Source organism: Bos grunniens, chromosome 18 (assembly GCF_055505025.1).
Source record: "Bos grunniens cultivar Pamir isolate PY7600 chromosome 18, Bosgru_T2T1.0, whole genome shotgun sequence".
Classification (NCBI taxonomy): domain Eukaryota; kingdom Metazoa; phylum Chordata; class Mammalia; order Artiodactyla; family Bovidae; genus Bos; species Bos grunniens.
Genome location: NC_141182.1, coordinates 60,282,313 through 60,298,706, shown reverse-complemented (window position 1 = coordinate 60,298,706; position 16,394 = coordinate 60,282,313). Strand labels below are relative to the sequence as shown.

Below are 16,394 nucleotides of genomic sequence, written 5' to 3'. Positions count from 1 at the left end.
GAGTTTCTGTGCATGGTGAAATCAAAGAATAGTTAATTTGGGGATTATATACTAATAATTTGCACTTGAGTTATTCTTTCCATACTCTGTCCATAGTGGAGCTTTTATAGACTCTGACCCCCTAAAACCTACTCCCCTGTTTATGGATGTTCCTGATATTTCCCAATGTCCTCTTTTGTTCCCAAATAAAACCATTAGTATGGGCCTGATTTATATGAAGTGAAAATAGGAAAATAAACATGTAAACTATTAGGAAATAAACTTCAGAACTAAGGTTAAAGGTGGTATCTCTTTTTGACCTTGGAGAATTCTGAAACAATTTATTTTTGATTATTTATTTATTATTGGCTGAACAGTTGTGGCTCAGGGGCTTAGTGGCTCCACAGCATGTGGGAATTTCCTGGACCAGGCATTGACCCCCTCGTCTCCTGCATTGGCAGGCCGATTCCTTATCCCTGAGTCACCAGGGAAGTCCAGAAATCATTGAGAATGCACATTACATGGTGGCATTTTTTTGTTTGTTTGATAAACTAGAAATTTCATAGATTCAATCCCAACTTTTTTGTTCTTGTTACTTTGAAGTCACTGAAAGCACAAGATGGAAGCAAACCCAAAGTTTGGTTTGGATACTGGGACAGATGATATGAGAATGTTTGTTAACTGGTGAAGCTTTCTAGTTGGGGCACTATAGACTTCCAACCTGATGGGAATTTCTCATCCTGCCCAGATAGGCAGCATAGGAAGCGGTTGGTTTTAAAGTCTAAAGGTATCAGTAGTCAAACATCGGAGAAACCACAGTGAGACTGTTTAACAAAACACTGAATGTTTACTCATGCTATGAATTTGTTTCATTCCTTTTCCTGCTGTACAGATATGTTCCATTATTCTATATGGTTGTTGAAGATGGTAGTAAATTCCTATTTATCTGTTTTACTAAACAGAAAAATTGCTATTTACTATCTATTGCCTAAGACATTGTTACACTAGCCTAATGACAGAGGATGAGATGGCTGAATGGCATCACTGACTTGATGGACGTGAGTCTGAGTGAACTCCGGGAGTTGGTGATGGACAGGGAGACCTGGCGTGCTGCGATTCATGGGGTCGCAAAGAGTCGGACACGACTGAGCGACTAAACTGAACTGAACTGAATGAACAGTAATGTTTAGAAATATTTAATATTAATAAATACTAAATAGAAGTTTAGTTTTCCAAAACATATTAAAATGTTGATGTAACATTATAGAATTAATAAATATGCTCCATAGTTCATTGTCAGCTGTAGTAGAATTTCCTTTTTCTTGAGTTGTTTTTTTTTTTTTAATACTGTGATGGTTTTTCCCATCGGCCATAGGCATTCCTGTGTCCCCGCCTTCCTTCCCCACCCTATCCCTGCAAGTTGTCACAGAGCAGTGGCCCTGGATGCCCAGTCATATATCAAACTCCCACTGGCTATCTATTTTACATATGGTAATATATATGTTTCAATGCGATTCTCTCAAATCATGCTACCCTATTTCTTTTGTTTTTTCAAGTTTTTCCTTAGCATTATTTTCTCTGTCCACATGTTGTGACCGAGATTTAAAGTTTAATTTACATTTCTCCTCTGCCTTACACTAACAAATACATATGTCGGTGGGTTATTTTGAGACTTTTGTAATGTGAAAATGCACATAAGACAATGACAGGGAACATAGTAGCTGCCCTATAAACATGAAGAAAGTTCCTTTAGGACTTGAGTTCAGTCAGTTAATACACATAGAAATATTTATAAATAGTGCAAAGTTGGTGATAATTTTGGTGAAACTAAATTGTAATATCTTCTCAAGATGTTCTGTTGTAGTCTGCTTTGTTGTCCATATCTGACAGAGCTTTTGGAAACAGACAGCAAAGCAAAGAGAGAACAAAAATTAAAACTGCCTGATTACTGTCAAATGATCATCTAGTAATTGTTGACATTCTGTTACACTGATGAAGTATTCACTTATTTATTATATATTATGATGTAAACAAGTTTTTCTCAAAAGTATTTGAAGCTATGTCATTATAAGCATGGAACAGTTTCTATAAGGAAGAATGCAGTTCTCATTACAGGAAATTTTTTCTCTCTTGTTTAATAACCTTAAAATTTGTTTTTGGCTGTTCTGGGTCTTCACTGTACTCCTGGCTTTTCTCTCCTTGCGGTGAGCAGGGGCTATAAATTCTGTACATAAAATACATAAACGTGGCTGGTGTTTGGTTGGAGACTGGCATTCTGAATCTCCTTTTTGGTCAGTCCAGATCACTCAATGTCTTTTTTCTTTTGGCTGTGCTGAGCCTTTTTTGCTGCACGTGGGCTTTCTCTGGTTGCAGCAAGCAGGAACTACTTTAATTGCTATGCTGGCTTCTCACTGCTGTAGCTACTCTTGTTGCAGAGCACAAGCTTTAGAGCACAGGCTCAGTACTTGTGTTGCTCGGGCTTAGTTGCTCCAAGGTACGTGGTATCCTCCCAGACCAGGGGTCAAACCTGTGTCCCATGCATTGGCAGGTGGATTCTTTATCACAGGACCACCAGGGAAGTGGCAGTGAGTGGCTTTCAACCGAGCAAATCCCAGTAACTTTCAACCAGGATCCTCCGGTGTCTTTTAACTGTTCATACCCTGACAAATAAAATTTGGGGTCATCACCCTATAACTGGGAGATCTGAAAACCAGGAGAGAGTCCCCAAAACTTACCTGGACTCCCTAAGGAGGAGTATGGGCCCAAGAGGCTGTTCCTGATTTCCCAAGGCTACTATGTAGGAAGTTCAGAATGGTACCTGTTTTGCTGCAGCCTGCATTCACCTCAGGGTGCATTGTCGTTGGGCTGCTGCAGTGACTAATAAGCTTGATCTTTGAAGAAGTGAAATGTCAAGATATTTTTCTCCTTACAGGTGTTACTATGAGGTGTACTAAGAGCTGTGTGTTTCACATTCCAGCTTGTCATCCCTACACAAAGCTAGTTCTTGTTTACTTAAACTGCTTGCTGCTGCTACTGCTGCTAAGTCGCTTCAGTCGTGTCCGACTCTGCGCGACCCCATAGACGGCAGCCCACCAGGCTCCGCCATCCCTGGGATTCTCCAGGCAAGAACACTGGAGTGGGGTGCCATTTCCTTCTCCAATGCATGAAAGTGAAATGTGAAAGTGAAGTTGCTCAGCCGTGTCCGACTCTTCGCGACCCCATGGACTGTAGCCCACCAGGCTCCTCCATCCATGGGATTTTCCAGGCGAGAATGCTGAAGTGGGGTGCCATCGCCTTCTCCGTTAAACTGCTTAAATTAATTTAATTGCAGGAATATTTCTGGGTCCAGCCACCACTCCACATCAAACCCTACCCACCCCTAACGATCCCCAGCCCAGCCACCACACCAGGTTTCAGTTCCCATACTGAACTACTTCACCCTCATCAGCAGGAATCCTGTTAAGGGGAAACCTTTCTAACGCAATTATCCCACAGGATTTTAAGTTTTTACCTTAAAACTGTTACAGTTATGAGGAATCAATGATGCAACACACGACGGGAAAGACTCTCATATACTTCTAAACCCTGAGAAGATACCCGGGAACCAAAAGGCAGAACACAGCAGGTGTCCTCTCGGCCCCGCTCGGCCCCCCTCGGCCCCGCTCGGCCCCGCTCGGCACCGCTCGGCCACTCTCGGTCTCGCTCGGCCCCTCTCGACTCCGCTCGACCCCGCTCGGCCCCGCTCGGCCCCCTTCGGCCCCTCTCGGCCTCTTTCGGCTCCGCCGCTCACGCGCCCAGGCGCCGGAGGGTGCCCTACGCCCCGCCCCTCCCTGTGGCGTTCTTCCGATACCAGTGGTTGAGGAGTCTCGAGTCTCCCCTTCGACGCAAGCGATTCTACAGCCAATTCCCGAAGCCGAGACTTGGTAGGTGCGGCGGACCATTGGAAACGTGCGGTACTTTTTTTGTTTGTTTTTGTTGTTGTTGTTAAGCTGCGCCTGTGGGGTCCCCTCTCCTTCCTATCCGTGGTCTCCAGTCACTTCGCACCTCGCTATTCCCCGACCCCTTCCTCCAGCCCAAATAAATTCAGTCGTTGTGAGAGGCCCAGGGTCTAGTTTCCTTTGGATGTAAAATCCTGAGGTAACACATACAGTGCACGAAATACGTAGTATTTTATAAGGAAAAAGTCATTTTAATTATGACGTGGCACTTGATAATTTTATAAGTATCAAATCGCGTGTTCAGGAAGTAGTTTAGAATTTCAGCTTTGGGACTGGTGCTGGAGCTGAAGTTCTTTCTCGAGTGGTAGGGAAGAGTATTACTGTCCTTTTCTGATGACTAAAAAGACTCTTCATTTGTAAAGACTTGATTACAAAGACTCTTCATTTTAGGAGATTATTTTCAGTGATGCTGGTTACTTGTATGAGCATTAGAATCAAAGAGAAATATAAAATGGTCGCAGTGCTCAGTCAGATCCCCCGGGACTGTAGCCTGCCAGGCTCCTGTGTCTATGGGATTTCCCAAGCAAGAATACTGGAGTGGGTCTTTGTTACCTCGCTCAGTCCTATCGGACTCTTGGCAACCCTGTGCCAGTAGGCAGGGTTTCCTGCCCTTCACCATCTCCGGAACTTGCTCAAACTCCTGTCCATCGAGTCGGTGATGACATCCAACCATCTCATCCACTTTTCTGCCTGCCTTCCATCTTTCCCAGAATCAGGGTCTTTTCCAGTGAGTTGGCTGTTCACATCAGGTAGCCAAAGTATTGGAGCTTCAGCATCAGTCCTTCCAGTGAATATTCAGGGTTGATTTCCTTTAGGATTTGTTATGGAAAAATGAGAATCCAGTGTCGCAAAGCACACCTCGGAGGACACTCAAAGACAGCGGAGTACAGTTTATTACCCCAGCAGGTCCAAGGGGAATCGGTTCTGAACAAGGACCCTGACATTTTCGAGAGACTCGGTTTTATACCCCTCGTACTCTTGCCTGGAAAACCCCATGGATTGAGGAGCCTGGAAGGCTGCAGTGCATGAGGTCGCTGAGGGTCGGACACGACTGAGCGACTTAACTTTCACTTTTCGCTTTCATGCATTGCAGAAGGAAATGGCAACCCACTCCAGTGTTCTTGACTGGAGAATCCCAGGGACGGGGGAGCCTGGTGGGCTGCCGTCTATGGGGTCACACAGAGTCGAACACGACTGAAGTGACTCAGCAGCAGCAGCAAGTGACTGTTTACATGTTCGCAACTTTTTTTGATGTATATGATTTCGTTTTACAACATGGAGGTGTAGGGAGAACTAACAATTAAGGTTAAAGGGGAACAATAATTATACTTCATGGGGGATATCTTCATTGTGAATCTAACCTGGGCAGCCTGACCTTAACTCCAATCTTTGCTATCTATGGGGAGGGAGGTCTCCAAGGAGACCTGGTTTTACTTTAAAAATAGTTTCCTCATTCTTGGGCAAAGTCGGGGCCCAGTTCACATGCTGTCTTAAGATGGCTGACAGGCCTCAAGATGGAGTTCCTCCTGCCCTCCTCAAAGCAGCCCCAACAGACTGATGGTCTTCAGGGACTCCTCTTGCTGTACAAGAGTCTGCTCCAGCACCGCAATCCAAAAACATGAATTCTTCTATGTTCAGCCTTCTTTATGGACCAGCATTCAAAAAGCAAAACTTTGATTCTAATTTTTATATCATAGGCTCTTCAGATAAAACATTCAGTTGCTTAAGCACTGCATAAGAACATTATGAAATTTTTATTTTCTACTGTTCCCCTTACATAATTGTTGAAATGGAGATGATCTGCAATGTATATATAATATTTAAATCGTGAATAATGTTGATAATGGCATTTATCATGTTTTTAAAATAGTCTACAAAAATGTCTCCTTACCTATTACACCTTTCATACAGAGGGTTACCATATGCAGCTGTTTTTGGTTAGATATCACATCCAAAGACTCAATGGCAATATGTTAGGGGCTTCCCTGGTGGCTCAGACGGTAAAGCGTCTGCCCGCAATGCGGGAGACCCGGGTTCGATTCCTGGGTCGGGAAGATCCCCTGGAGAAGGAAATGGCAATCCACTCCAGCACTCTTGCCTGGAAAATCCCATGGATGGAGGAGCCTGATAGGCTAGAGTCCATGGGGTCGCAAAGAGTCAGACAGGACTGAGCGACTTCACTTTCACTTTAGGTGACAGGTTAAAGCAAAATCAAACAAAAAACCCGTGAATTTAATTTGAAACTGTATATGATATTAAATATTTGCTGCTGCTGCTGCTAAGTCGCTTCAGTCGTGTCCTACTCTGTGCGACCCCATAGACGGCAGCCCACCAGGCTCCCCCATCCCTGGGATTCTCCAGGCAAGAACACTGGAGTGGGTTGCCACTGCTAGGAACTTGATATTTGGAGAGAAGAAAATACAGTCGACCCTTTGTATCTGCATATCCATGGATTCAATCGAAGCATGGAAAATATTTGGGGAAGAAAATCCATGATATTCCAAAAAACACAACTTGAATTTGCCACTCATCTCAACTATTTCCATAGCACTTAACGTTATATCTGGGCTTCCCTGGTGGCTCAGATAGTAAAGAATGTGCCTGCATTGCAGGAGACATGGTTTGATCCGTGGTGAGGAAGATCCCCTGGAGAAGGAAATAGCCACCCACTCCAGTATTCTTGCTTCCCCTGTGGCTCAGACGGTAAAGCATCTGCTTACAATGCAGGAGACCCGGGATCGATCCCTGGGTCGGGAAATTCCCCTGGAGAAGGAAATGGCAACCCACTGCAGTATTCTTGCCTGGAATTTCCATGGACGGAGGAGCCCGGTAGGCTACAGTCGGTGGGGTCGCAAAGAGTCGGACATGACTGAGCGACTTCACTTCCAGTATTCTTGCCTGGAGAACTCCCGGGACAGAGGAGCCTGGCGGACAGAGGAGTCCGACTCCATGGGGTCGCAAAGAGTCGGTCACGATGAGCAACTAACATTACATTATTTTGAATATAGGGACCTTTGTTGTCAATGTGATGCTTTTGCTTTTTAACTTCCCTTCCAGGAAGCAGAGGTCTTTTAATTTCCTGCAGTCACCTTCCTCAGAGATTACACTATTGAATTGTTCCGCCCCGCCCGCCGCGCCCCGAGGCCCCGCCAGTCTCACTTTCCCAAGGTGCAAGGCAGACCCGGCTTCCCTCCATGACCCGCACCCTGACAGCTTGTCTCCGCTTCCCCAGGCCGCCCCCGCCGTTTCACTGCTGGCCCGCGCAGCTTCCCACATCCGGAAGCGGAGAGCCGGCGGTGCAGCTGTCTTAGCGCGGCGTGAGTTTCTCTCTTTCTTAGTCACACGTGCCGCTCTCACTCGGCTTCCTTCGGTACCCGGAGCTGAGGGTCTCTGCTGACTCTAAATCCCCGCGCCCGCCCTACCAACCCCAGCAAATTCAGACGTCTCTGTGAGCGGCGAAGGGGCGCCTCCCTTTTGGTTTAAAGTCTGCACTGCAGCCGGTTCCTGCTTTTGGAACTCTGAAACGCTGCGTTTCGCACCTCCTTCCGTCTTAAAACCATTTACTGTCCCCTCTGCACTTCCTGCACCGCATAAAATTCTCTTCCACGAGGTGGGCATTTACGCTCCGCGGTCCTCAGCCTCGCCTTCTCGGTCCCTGGAAGCCACGTCCTCTCCCAGGTCCTGGGATTCTGGGGAGCGCGCCCCGCTTTTGAGACCCACTCCCTCTCAGCGCCCATATCTCCTCGGCCTTGTTTCATAATGACCTTTCCCCTGATCCTGTGTCGGGGTGGGTGACCTGGGCCAACCACTTGACCCCCGTGGTTCTTCCATCCCAAATTCCACCAGGTGGAATTTGGCCCTTGCAGGAGGAGGACTTCTTGAATAAGAGGGCGACAGTGGAGAGGCAGTTCACACAGAGAGCCCGCAAAGGGGATACAAAAGTTGGAACCTTGGCTTACAGAACAGTATCCTGGTGGGAGATGAAGGGGGCTCCGCTGGCAATGCGGGAGACCTGCACTCGATCCCTGGGTTGGGAAGATCCCCTGGAGAAGGGAACAGCTACCCACTCCAGTATTCTGACCTGGAGAATTCCATGGACTACAGCCATGGGGTCGCAAAGAGTCAGACAGGACTGAGGGACTTTCACTCACATCCAGTAATTGGAGGAACTGAGAAAGCAAGCAAGGTGAAAGGAAGCGTAGCCACTTGGGGGTGCCAGAGAGTTGGGAGGAAGGGAGGGCAGAGATGGAGGAAGAAAGGCAGAAATTCTTGGAGATTGAGGATCATCAAGGAGGTTGGGTTAGAAGCATTTTGCAGGGAACAGATGGCAGAGAGAGGCCGGATGGGAGTCAGGGAAGAAGTAAAGAGTAGGACAGGCACAGCTGGAGAGCAGAGGAGAAGAGAAAGGGAGACAGATGGAGAAAGAATTAGGGAAACAGATCAACTAAATGAAGTGGAAACAAGTAGTGTGCAGGTGAGGGAGAGGACTAGATCCAGGAGAGTGTTGAATTGGTTGGATAAGGATTATGAAGTCGTGATACATTGATTTTTGACTTACCTCATAGCTCAGTCAGTAAAGAATCTGCCTGCAATGCAGGTGACCCGAGTTAATTTCTGAGTGGGGAAGATCCTCTGCAGAAGGAAATGGCAACCCACTCCAGTATTCTTGCCTGGAGAATCCCATGGACAGAAGAGTCTGGCGGGCTACAGCCCATGGGATCGCAAGAGTCTGACACGACATAGTGACAAAACGACCACATTGATTTTGCGCTTTAGGGTCTAATAAATTTAAAACTTGCTTCTTTACATTATACAGATGAGAACTGCAAAACTTCTGTCTGTAAGGCTTGTGCATTTTCTAATTATTTGTATTAAAAGATACATGTGCAGAACCGACTCTCTTACTACATGGTGCCTTTTCCAGGAACATTAAACATATTCTTTGTGATCGTTTTCCTTTTTGCTTTCTCCTTTCTTTCCAGTTAATTCTTTTTGTAGCTTGGGATAGATTAGATCATTCAATACCTAGATCATTCAATACCGACTTTCTTTTCTTTTTTTTTTTTAATTTTATTTTATTTTTAAACTTTACAATATTGTATTAGTTTTTCCAAATATCGAAATGAATCCGCCACAGGTATACCTGCGTTCCCCATCCTGAACCCTCCTCCCTCCTCCCTCCCCTACCCTCCCTCTGGGTCGTCCCAGTGCAACAGCCCCAAGCATCCAGTACCGTGCATCGAACCTGAACTGGCGACTCGTTTCATACATGATATTATACATGTTTCAATGCTATTCTCCCAAATCTCCCCACCCTCTCTCTCTCCCACAGAGTCCATAAGACTGATCTGTACATCGGTGTCTCTTTTGCTGTCACGTACACAGGGTTATTGTTACCATCTTTCTAAATTCCATATATATGCATTAGTATACTGTATTGGTGTTTTTCCTTCTGGCTTACTTCACTCTGTATAATAGGCTCCAGTTTCATCCATCTCATTAGAACTGATTCAAATGTATTCTTTTTAATGGCTGAGTAATACTCCATTGTGTATATGTACCACAGCTTTCTTATCCATTCATCTGCTGATGGGCATCTAGGTTGCTTCCATGTCCTGGCTATTATAAACAGTGCTGCGATGAACATTGGGGTACACGTGTCTCTTTCCCTTCTGGTTTCCTCAGTGTGTATGCCCAGCAGTGGGATTGCTGGATCATAAGGCATTTCTATTTCCAGTTTTTTAAGGAATCTCCACACTGTTCTCCATAGTGGCTGTACTAGTTTGCATTCCCACCAACAGTGTAAGAGAGTTCCCTTTTCTCCACACCCTCTCCAGCATTTATTGCTTGTAGACTTTTCGATCCCAGCCATTCTGACTGGCGTGAAATGGTACCTCATAGTGGTTTTGATTTGCATTTCTCTGATAATGAGTGATCTTGAGCATCTTTTCATATGTTTGTTAGCCATCTGTGTGTCTCCTTTGGAGAAATGTCTAATTAGTTCTTTGGCCCATTTTTTGATTGGGTCATTTATTTTTCTGGAGTTGAGCTGTAGGAATTGCTTGTATATTTTTGAGATTAGTTGTTTGTCTGTTGCTTCATTTGCTATTATTTTCTCCCATTCTGAAGGCTGCCTTTTCACCTTGCTAATAGTTTACTTTGTTGTGCAGAAGCTTTTAAGTTTAATTAGGTCCCATTTGTTTATTTTTGCTTTTATTTCCAATATTCTGGGAGATGGGTCATAGAGGATCCTGTTGTGATGTATGTCAGAGAGTGTTTTGCCTATATTTTCCTCTAGGAGTTTTATAGTTTCTGGTCTTACGTTTAGATCTTTAATCCATTTTGAGTTTATTTTTGTGTAAGGTGTTAGAAAGTGTTCTAGTTTCATTCTTTTACAAGTGGTTGACCAGTTTTCCCAGCACCACTTGTTAAATACCGACTTTCTTGTAAAGAATTATTCGCTTCTGAAATAAAATTTGTTGCCCTCCTGTAATTAATTTGTGTCATTGTTTTCTAGGTATGCTATATTCTCAAATGTTTTTTTTTCACTTGACACCATAATTCTTCAGTGGAAAAATTTTTAACAAGCGGATTCACTTTAGGTTTGTTTCATGTTTATTTGAGGCCCATTTGCTGTTTCTTCTTGATGTTATATTTTCAAAGCATTTTTTGGTAACTAGTAAATAGATGTAGACTGTTTTGATGAGTACTTAGGAAGAATGCCAGTGATCTTTTATATTAAGAGTGATGACCTAATTTAAGCAGTTAGTCTATATTCCATTTTCCTCTCTTTTATGTGATCTGGTAACTAGTGAGCAATGAGGTGATCTGATGATGTTTGCCTCAGGTCTGGAATCTGAGCAACAGTGACTTCTGAAATGATTGGCCAAATTGGGTGTGTGACTGTGTGTGGCAGTTCTTCTTGGAGGGAGAGCCCAGGTGTTATTAGAATTTGAAATGGGTCCCAGTTTTGCAAAATGAAAAAGGACAACAGTCGGATGGAGGCAGGAACATATGCTTAGAGTTAGATTATCAGCAGATGTCTTCTGTGAATAAGGGTTAATCTGCAGGGAGGCCTCCCACCTCCACTGGCTTCCCCGTGTCCTCAGCCCACCTCCACTGGCTTCCCCGTGTCCTCAGGGCAGCATCCTGACTCCTCAGGTGGCTCCACAGCCCTTTGTCACCCTCAGGTCACTGCCAGTGTCTCCAGCCTCATCCTGGGAGCTGACCCCGTTCTCATGGTCAGTCTGTCCTGGTCACATTCACTTAATCCTTGTTCATAGACACCAAAACCTTCTCTGTCTCAAATCTTAGTTTCTACGCCTGCTTTTTTGGTCATTAAATCACCGTGGCCCTTGCTCTTTCTGTTCTTTCAGGTCTAGGCCAGCGAGGTCTCCCCATCTCCTTCCCATATTAACCAGGTTTGCTGCCCCTATATTAATCACCTTCATCAGAAATGCCCTTGTCCTTTGACTGTTGGAGTCTTTCCTCTTTTCCCTTCATTGAAGGATGCACCGTGTTCCTCTTCCTCCCTCGATGCTCACAGCATCTCGTTCTGGAGGTGAGGACTAGGAACATGGGCTGGGCTGAAGAATTCTCAGCGGAGACAGAGGGGACAGGGTAGGTGATGATGGTTCCTGTACCTCTTCTGGACATTTCAACTCTAATTGATCCTTACCCCATGTGGACACTTAATCACTGAAAATGAAAAAGATGTGGGGCATCCTAATGAACCCGATAGATGTAGTGTCTTGAGATGTCCCCATGTTTTAGTCCACTGTGTCACAGGTCACTGCAGCCCCCAGGTTTTCTAAGCTCTGACCACCCAGGGAACATCTTGGACAGAGGCCAGTTCATCTGCTCAGAGCAGGGGATGCTGAGTTTACTGTGGTTAGAGTGGCCAGAAGGTTTGGAATCCAAGGGGATATGAAGGAGTCCCCCCCCCCCTTCCTTAAAGACCTGGGATATGTTCCAGTTAGCTCCCACTCGGGAGAACAGGGGTCAGTGAGACTGGGGTCTCTCTATCTTTGTTAATTCTTTACTGAGCTCAATCCAACCAAATCTCAAGGGCCTGTTAAACTTTCTGATATCCCAAGTTGCGATATCTGATATCCCAAGTCAAGTTTTCCCAGGAAGGCCAGTTCCTTGGTCTCTGTACTGAGTGCCGAGTGTCCTTGGATTTGTAGCTTGTGCGCAACTCTGTTGCGATGCTCATGCCCTTGGTCTCTGCTGTTTATCCCTCTTGTTCAACCATGCATGAAGAGGTATAAAAATGGGGGAAAGTGAAGGGGAGTTTGTCAGAGTCTCCAGGAGGCTTGTGGGAGCAAGAGTAGGCCTCTGGATGAACCCAGTGAATTGGGGGTGTGGTATGTATATGTGTGTGTGTGAGAGAGAGAGACATTCATACTTGTGGGATTACAGGGTGTGTGGAACTGTTGACAAAGGTGGTCTCAGTTCTACCTGGAGGACCTGAATGTGGGCTCATGGCCGATTGTGGGCTGCGTGGAATGGTGGGTGTGCCATAGTGTCTTAGCTCAGTTTCCCTGGGACACAGATGCTGTGACTGAGGTTTGCATGACTGGGTTTCGTTGGGAAACAAATGATCACACCTCTGAAGGAAGGAAGGAAGGAAGGAAGGAAGGAAGTGGAATTGGGAAGAGGCCTGTTACTCTGCCACGTGTTAGAATCAAGGCCTGAGCTGAGTCCACAGAGAGGTCTGGGTGCAGGAGGATGGGCATAGTGGTCCCAGAGAAGGGGGAGGGGATCCAGGAGGTGCCCCACAGCACCCCCTCCACACAGTGGATTTTCTGGTGTCTTTACGGAGGGCAAGAATCAGACCCGTAGAATAACTGTCATTAAAATTCAGGAGATCACTTTGTGGATTACCTGTAGTTTTTCTGTTAGTTTAAGTTACTAATGAAGAAGATTTCAAATGGAAGGTAAAAAAAGGAGAAGTTGGCGTGTTCCTTGGAAGATGTTGAAGTTGCACTGGGGCGTGTGCATCAGCCTACACATCTGTCTTGTGTTATTAGATTTTGGTGATGACAGTTTGGGGCTGCTGGGGTCACTGTGACTGATAAGATGTCTTGAGTCTGGTTGGTGTTTGGGCGTCTTCGTGTGTATTATTCCATCATTAACAAAGGAGTTGTTAAGGCTTGGAACCTTCTGGGGATTGCCTAGCAGCATGGGTGGATTATTACTAGGTCTCTGGGGAGTGTGTTGGCCCAGATGCAGGTTTGGAAGTTTCTTTCAGCCTCAAAGCACAATGGTTGGGCCTCAGCTTTGATGGCAGAAGACTTTTCCATGATGCAGTGAAGGCTTGTTCTTAGATTCCGAGGGTTATCAGCTCCACAGTAACCTGTAGTACAGAGGCTTATTCTGGAGATGACGCAGCTGCTACTTGTTGCTGCCAGCGCAGTGGATTCCTCTACTGTTCTCTCATCGTCTTTACAGGTCTCGGGCGTCTGCCATGTACATGCACAGTACAGTTAATGGTTGTAAACGGTTGAAGGCAAGTAAATGGTACATGGAAAACAGTATGGAGTTACCCAAAGATTAAAAATAGAACATGCATAGGATCGCGCAATCTCACTTCTAATTATATAGCTGAGAAAAGCAAAATTTTTAAAACTGTTTATGTATTTGGCTTTGCCTGCGTCCTGCAGGATCTTTGGTTTCAGTGCACCGAAATTCTAGTGTGGTGCTCGGGCTTAGTCGCTCCGCTGCCTGTGGGATCTTAGTTCCCCCACCAGCAATTGAACCCGCATCCCCCACAGAGCTAGGCAGATTCTTAACCACTGGGCCACCAGGGAAGTCCTGTGCAAAAATCAGTATTTTGAAGGAGTAACATGCACTCCCATAACCCATACTATATGATTCACAACAGCCATATGTTGTAGAAACAACCTGAATGTCTGTTTTCCGCCGAGTGGATGATGAAACCGTGATGTGTGTATGAGACAGGCTGGGTCCTGGGACCTTTTACTGCAGTTCTTGCACCTGGATGAACGTCTTCTCGGGCAACAGACCTCAAAGAAAGTGTAATTGAACAAAAGAAGTATAACCACATTCATGAGCGGACAGCAATTCTGAACAATGAGTAAAAAGACCACAAACCAAGCTTGATTTCTGAGGCTCCAGAAGCAAAAGCAGGTCACTTCCCGTGATCCCGGCTCACAGCACCTCCGGGGGGCCTGAGGCAGAGCAGATCACCTCAGCTTCCTTCCAGCCATAAGCAAAGGGATCAGCTCACCCCCCTTTTTGGGAGGACCAGGGGCACACACTTCTTTTTCTGTCTCTCCTTACTGCAGCAAGGGTCCCAATAAAGCCTTTCTTGAAATTCCCCTCTGGTCTCATAACTATTTCTATTGATTAAAGAGCCCCAGGATCCAGGTTGAAAACATGTAAGTGTTAGTCACTCAGTCATTCAGACTCTTTGCGACCCCAGGGACTGTACCCTGCCAGGCTCCTCTGTCCATGGAATTCTCTAGGCAAGAATACTGGAGTGGGTTGCCATTCCCTTCTCCAGGGGATCCTTCCAACCAAGGGATCAAATCTGTCTCTTCTGCATTGCTGGCAGATTCTTTACCTTCTGAGCTCCCAGGGAAGTCCTCATGGGTAACCCAGGCAAATATACACACATATTTGTAATGACATATTCAGTTCAGTTCAGTTGCTCAGCCATGTCTGCCTCTTTGCCAGCTCATGGACTGCAGCATGCCAGGCTTCCCTATCCATAACCAACTCCCAGAACTTACTCAAATTCATGTCCATCGCATCAGTGATGCCATCCAACCATCTCACCCTCTGTCATCCCCCTCTCCCACCTTCAGTCTTTCCCAGCATCAGGGTTTTTGCCATTGACTTGGTTCTTTGCATCAGGTGGCCAAAGTATCAGAGTTTCAGCTTCGGTATCAATAATTCCAATGAATAGTCAGGAATGATTTCCTTTAGGATTGACTGGTTGGATTTCCTTGCTGTCCAAGGGACTGTCAAGAGTCTTCTCCAACACCAGGGTGCAAAACCATCAATTCTTTGGCACTCAGCTTTCTTTATACTCAACTCTCACATCCATAGATGAGTACTAGAAAAACCATAGCTTTGAGTAGATGGACCTGGTTAGTAAAGTAATGTCTCTAGTTTTTAATATGCTGTCTAGGTTGGTCATACACATAGCTTTTCTTCCAAGGAGCAAGCGTCTTTTAATTTCATTGGTGCAGTCATCATATGCAGTGATCTGGCTGCTCAGTCACTTCAGTCGTGTCCGACTCTGAGCAACCCCATAGACTCCAGCCCACCAGGCTCCCCCGTCCTTGGGATTCTCCAGATAAGAACACTGGAGTGGGCTGCCATTTCCTCCTCCAGTGCATGAAAGTGAAAAGTGAAAGTGAAGTCTCTCAGTCGTGTCCGACCCTCAGCGACCTCATCGACTGCAGCCTTCCAGGCTCCTCCATCCATGGGATTTTCCAGGCAAGAGTACTGGAGTGGGGTGCCATTGCCTTCTCTAGCAGTGATCTTGGAGCCCCCCAAAATAAAGTCTAACACTGTTTCCACCGTTTCCCCAGCTATTTGCCATGAAGTGATGGGACCGGATGCCATGATATTAGTTTTCTGAATGTTGAGTTTTAAGCCAACTTTGTCACTCTCTCACTTTCATCAAGATGCTCTTTAGTTCTTCTTCACTTTCTGCCATAACGGTGGTTTCATCTGCATACCTTAGGTTATTGATATTTCTCCTGGCAATCTTGATTACAGCTTGTGCTTCATCCATCCCAGCATTTCGCATGATGGGCTCTGCATGTACGTTAAGTAAGCAGGGTAATAGTATAGAGCCTTGATTAACTCCTTTCCCAATTTGGAACCAGTCTGTTATTCCATGTCCAGTTCTAACTGTAGCCTCTTGACCTGCATACAGATTTCTCTGGAGGCAGCTCAGGTGGTCCAGTGTTCCCATCTCTTTAAGATTTTTCCACAGTTTGTTGTGATCCACACGGTCAAAGGCTTTGAATAAAGCAGAAGTAGATGTTTTTGTGGAACTCTCTTGCTTTTTTGATGATGCAGTGGATGTTGGCAATTTGATCTCTGGTTCCTCTGCCTTTGCTAAATCCAACTTGAACGTCTGGAAGTTCACAGTTCACATACTGTTGAAGCTTGGCTTGGAGAACTTTTAGCATTACTTTGCTAGCATGTGAGATGAGTGCAATTGTGCGGTAGTTTGAACATTCTTTGCCATTGCCTTTCTTTGAGATTGGAATGAAAACTGACCTTTTCCGGTCCTGTGGCCACTGCTAAGTTTTGCAGATTTGCTGTCGTATTGAATGCAGCACTTCCACAGCATCATCTTTTAGGATTTGAAATAGCTCAACTGGAATTCCATCACCTCTACTAGCTTTGTTCATAGTGATGCTCCTTAGCCTG

At 45.5% G+C, this 16,394-nt stretch overlaps 1 protein-coding gene across 4 annotated transcripts in view; it reads left to right on the top strand.

Moving 5' to 3' along the window:
- The first annotated feature begins 3,747 nt into the window (after window positions 1–3,747).
- The window catches only part of LOC147354492 (zinc finger protein 610-like), a 28,303-nt gene continuing 15,656 nt past the window's right edge, over window positions 3,748–16,394 (top strand). For 2 of the 4 annotated variants that reach the window (XM_086354206.1, XM_086354210.1), the window contains exon 1: window positions 3,748–3,902. The gene's annotated coding sequence lies outside the window, so the exon portion shown is untranslated. Of the gene's footprint in view, window positions 3,933–16,394 lie in introns of all 4 variants that reach the window. The other 2 variants (XM_086354207.1, XM_086354211.1) reach the window with 2 other exon arrangements.